Genomic DNA, 5,580 nt, shown 5'->3' on the forward strand with positions numbered 1-5,580 from the left:
CTGCTTCGTATAAATAGAGTGTTCTTTAATATCGCCACCAGCCCTGGCTGACAGATTTAGATCGGAGCTGTCGAAGTCATTAGTGCCTGGGCCGTGGTAAACCGAGGCTCCGTCAGGGCTGTAAATGGGATTCTCACGGGCCGATCAATCTTACCAAAGCCGCCAGCGTTGCCTGTTGATCTGCAAGGTCCTGAGTGGCTACAGCTTCCCAGAAATGTGCTTGCATCTGTCAGAATTATAAGCAGCTGGCAGCTGACACAAAGGTCATATTTGCTGCTAGTGTGGAAACAGAATCTCCCCAGTACAAGAAATGCTACTTAGCAGTATATCAATTGCAGGCAGGTCATTAAAGGAGCTCTGTGTGTGTGCGTGTGTGTGTGTGTGTGCATGCACATGTGTGATACAGCCTTGCTTGTCTGCAACCCACTTCCTCTGTAGGTCCACAGTGGGTGCAAAAGCAGGTGCTCAGAGGGATGAAATCAAGTGCTAATTAGTCCCCAGTGAACTTTTCAGCATTATCATCAGTAGGCAGCATGCATTCTGTCATCCAACAAGTATTTATTAAGTGCTCCTGCTTTCCCAGGCACTGTTCTAGGCACAGAACAGACTTGGTTGGGACCCCTATTACTTATTGACTGTGTGACTTTGACCAGATTATTGGCCTCTCTGAGCCTCGGGTTTGTCATCTTTCAAACGGCGATAATCCTACCTACCTCAGAGAGAGTTGAGAAGACTTGAAGTAAGGTTCCTAAAGGGCAAGGACCGGCTGTACTGAGTGTGTGTCAGCCAGCAATGGTGATGGCAATTTAAATGAGACAGCCATCTGAGAGGACAGTAGAGGAGGCAAGGGAGCCAGAAAAGGGCAGGCCCAGACCGGAGAGGCAGGACCAGCTGTGGATCCCCAAGGAAGGGGTGAGTTACGGTCCAGATCATCATGTTATGGCTGCGGTGGCTTGGCTCTGTCTAAGGGGCAGATCTAGTTTGGGAACAGGGTCTCAGAGCAATGGAGGTTCCCATTAAACTGGGGCAGGTCACCTGTCAAAAGGAGGGTCCCAAGGAATCCAGGTCCTGCCCCCCACAAGGAGAGGAGGCAGGTGAGAGCCAGCCCCACAAGAAGGCTTGTCTGGTCCCTCCTGGGGCAGAACTCTCAGGATGCCCAGCCAGTCTTCTGGATTTTATTCTGATCAGCTTTCTCAACAGGAATTCACCTCCACTCTCAAACAAACCCATGAGACTGTTTTGGGGAATTTATTACCTCTAAGTGAACTGGGTCTGGGTTATACCAAACGATTCTTGGATGAGTTGGCTTATGAGATTGAATCATCCTGAGCAATGTGACAGAATGCCACCCAGATTTCACCGGAAGTTCATGTACCAAGGTGGCTTTCACAAGAGTTGGCAATGTAGTTGTTCCTTTCCAGCTGTTCCTATTTGTGATGATTCTTTGAGTCTGCACAGCACATCTCCCATTTAGAAGTTTGGCGTCATCCTGTCATCCATTCGAGGCTGACACATAGCCTTCTTCGGTTCCTTGCATCGTCCAGTTCCATGAAGGCTCCATGAAACACGGAGAACACAGACTCTGGAATCGGTCAGACCTGGGATCAAGCCAGAGCCCACCATCTGCTCCACTCAGTGGCTCATCAATGCTAAGCTCTACCTTTTCACACTTTTCAACATCTCTGAATCTGGAATCAGTGACTCTTTGCAGTTATCATTAGTAGCCCTTTGTCTTGCTTTGTTGTATATAAACTGACTATGTGTCCTATTATCTATGGAGTATTTGCTTTGATGAATTAGGTGTCTGACCTCTCTGAACCTTTTCTCACGTCTGTAAAGTGGGATAGCAGTGCCCACCTGGTGGGGCTGTTGCGAAGATGGACCAAGATGCCAGGGGGCAGATGCCTGCACATAGTAGACACTGGAGAGATGAGAGATGGACTAGAAGAAAGCAAAGGAGACCTTGTGTCACAGGTGAGGAAACTGAATCCCGAAGGGAGGCTCGCTTAAAGTTATATGTAGGCAGAGCTTTGGCGTATTTAATGGACCCTCATCAGCACTGTGTCTTGTCACGTTTGTGGCCAGCAGGGCCAGCGATAAGAGCTGCAACCCGGGAGGCCAGGGCTCGATGGGGGCCAGGATGCTTGTAGGCACTCACCCTGGGACCAGCCTGTTCAGAGCCTATGTCTTCACATAGGGCCCAGAAGTTCACCAGTTTGCCAGCCCCTCCATTTTAGAGGAAATAACTGTCATTGTGCCCTCCATCATTTAACTTTGACCTTGGATGTGGGTATAGAAAGTCAAAGTTAGGTAGTGTTTGACAATAATTTAAGAGGTAGGTGCTTAAAACTTTTTAATATTGTGTACTAGTTTTAACTATATTATATCAGAATGAATTTCAAAGACCATAAACTCAGATAGGGGGACCTAATTTCTCCCTTGAGCCTCATTCTTCTTTTGCCAGAACCTCCATTTTGGCCAATTCAGGTGTTCCCCTTCTCCCAGAAGCAGCAACCAGCAGAGGTGGGGGAAACATCATGTCAGGGCATACAATGGAGCACACCTGTTTCTCTGCAGTCACATGTCCACACTGGCCTCTGTGGAGCTGGACATGGACTATTTGGACCTTGGGGGAGCCGACCCACTGTGGATTGGGGAGATGCCCTCATTCCTGCATTCTCTTGTCCTTGGTCCACACCTGCACCTGCTCATCTCCACACCACTGCAGGGATGAAGTCCTCCAGGTTTGCTAGCTCTCAGCACCAACGTCAGGTGAAAAACATCCTGATGCTGCCCATGTGACACTGAGGTGCTCAGGATGCAGCCTGGGTCCTCAGGAGGCCTCCTCTGGTCTGCTCATAGTTTGCCCTGCTGAACGCTGCAACTTCTCTATGGAGCTCTAGCCTCCCAGCTTCTCTTGGGGAGTAGAGCACCTGTCATCTTGCTCTTAGATCCCCCAGGCTCTCTAGGGTTCTATTGTCCCCTCAATTTCAGGGTTTGGGGCCATGGAGTGCGCGGGCAGGGCCATTCTCAGCGATCATGCCAGCTTCTAACTTTCTTCCTTTCCTTCTGATGGCCTTCTCCTTTTGTGCAAGGAATTATTAATCTAGTCTGAATAAGTCGAATAAGTAGCTTGACCAACTTCACACTAGTCCTCCCGGGTCCAGCACACCTTGGATTTGGATGGTCAAAAAACAAGATTTTGAGATTTTTCAACTATTGTCTTTGCCATGAGTTTAAAAAATATTTTGAAATTCAAAAGCTACATGTTCCTCCATTTATTTCTTTCTCTCTGTATTTCTGCAGTGATGTCTCTACCATGAGGTCAGTGATGGAAAACTAAGGGAAAGGGAGGAAAAATGTCAAGAGTAAAAGCATAGGTGAACGTTTCAAAATGCTTTGATTGTTGTCCTGCCATGGTTAGTAGACAGACACCAAAGTCCATGCTGTTAAATAAGTCAAGGTTTAAATATGTATAAGAGGGAGCACTCTTGGCTGCATTTTGTGAGCTGGAAGGTAGGAGATTTGTAACCTCACTTTGCCCCCAATCAAATGGGTGAATTCCCCTCCTATGTGAGTCTCAGCAAGAGGCAAGATCCAGTCTTTAGTTAGAAAGCCAAAAAAGCCAGACTCCTGTTCTCCCAGACCCTGACAGCTGAGGCAGGGGTACGTGGCTCTTGATCAGTCAATCCCATGTGCCCACTGGAAATGACACAAAGAGCACCCTGTCAGTGCTAATGCATCATGGTACCAGCTAACCAAATAATCAGATTTCCTGACATGATCTGACCATGTTCTTAGCCGCTCAACTTCCCTCAGCTTCTATCTATTTTATGAACCTGATTCTCCAGGCTTCCAATGGATTCAGTGGGCTTCCTGATATTCTTCCATCAAATCTCTTTCTCTCTTTTTATCTTGCATCAGCTTTGATGACATGAAGCTAAGAACTTTGTCTGGTGATCATGAGTGATTCCATTCCCCTCTGTAGCCTTTGCCATTCCTTTCTATAAAATCAGGAACACTGATATCTTGCAACTTATGCTTTAAATGTTCTAGGACTGTTCTAGTTTGCTACCTGTCGGAATGCAATATACCAGAAATGGAATGGCTTTTAAAAGGGGGAATTTAATAAGTTGCTAGTTTACAGTTCTAAGGCCGAGAAAATGTCCCGATTAAAACAAGTCTATAGAAATGTCCAATCTAAGGCATCCAGGGAAAGATACCTTGGTTCAGGAAGGTCGATGAAGTTCAGGGTTTCACTCTCAAGTGGAAGGGTACATGGCGAACACAGTCAGAGTCTCTCAGCTGGAAAGGCACATGGTGAACACAGCATCATCTGCTAGCTTCTTCCCTCCTGGCTTCTGGTTTCATGAAGCTCCCCAGGAGGCATTTTCCTTCTTCATCTCCAAAGGTCACTGGCTCATGGACTCTCTGCTTAGTGGCGCTGCAGCATTCTCTGCTCTCTCCGAATATCCTTTCTCCAAAAATATTTCCTCTTTTATAGGACTCCAATAAACCAATCAAGACCCACCCAAATGGGTGAAGATATGTCGTCTAATCCAGCTTAACAAGTACTCTTGACTAAATCACATCATCCAGGGAGATGATCTGATTATAGTTTCAAACATACAGTATTGAATAGGGATTATTCTACCTTTATGAAATGGGATTTGATTAAAACATGGCTTTTCTAGGGGACATACATCCTTTTAAACCAGCACAAGGGTTGAAATGCACAGCCTAGTTAGCTGGTCCCCCATCCATGCCCAAAGCCCCACCATTCTCTAGGTGGTACTAGCCCAAGTCCAGGGAGTAATCAGCCTCTGCGCAGCTGGCCTCACACCCCATTCTATCCTGTGTGTTTCCTACAACATCAATGGATGATTTTCCCTAAATGACTTATGTGATCATTCAGTTAACCAGGTTTCTTTAAAGCAAGATTTCTCAGAGCTTTTAATGTGCTTATGCATGTTGTGATTCTCCAAGAGGGGAGCATACTATGCATACATTATTCTGCACACTAATATTGCTACTACACATATTTTAAGAACTAGAACACAATGGAACATATTTGGAGAAACACTGCTGTAGAAAAATAGATATGAAATGTCACATAAGGGAAAATAATGTCTTGCATGATTTCCGAAACTGACATGCACACACACACAAATGTATATGTACACATACACAAATATATATACAGGAATTCCCAGGACCAGCCTGACTCCAGATTCTGTTTTAACCTTTTTTTATTTTTTGCCACCACTTAGCTTCCTGGATGCACCGAGCTAAGCAGCGCTAAGTGCCTTCAGCTGGAGTTCCACGCCTGTGGGAACAGTCAGCAGTGACTCAGGGTTTCCCTCCACAGCAATGCATTCATACTTGCGCTACTCAAGATGAGCAAGTGCTGAAACACATGTACTGTCCCCAAGCCCTGGGAGGTCAGCTATAAGGTGGACAGCGGCTGCCACCTGCCTCACTGAATCCCTGAAATGGGCAGAACAGACAAGTTGAGTGTGACAAACATGTGCAAAGCATATGATACATCAGTGCCCCTGCCTGGCTGGGCGTGTGAGCTGC

Source organism: Tamandua tetradactyla, chromosome 12 (genome assembly GCF_023851605.1).
Source record: "Tamandua tetradactyla isolate mTamTet1 chromosome 12, mTamTet1.pri, whole genome shotgun sequence".
Lineage (NCBI taxonomy): Eukaryota > Metazoa > Chordata > Mammalia > Pilosa > Myrmecophagidae > Tamandua > Tamandua tetradactyla.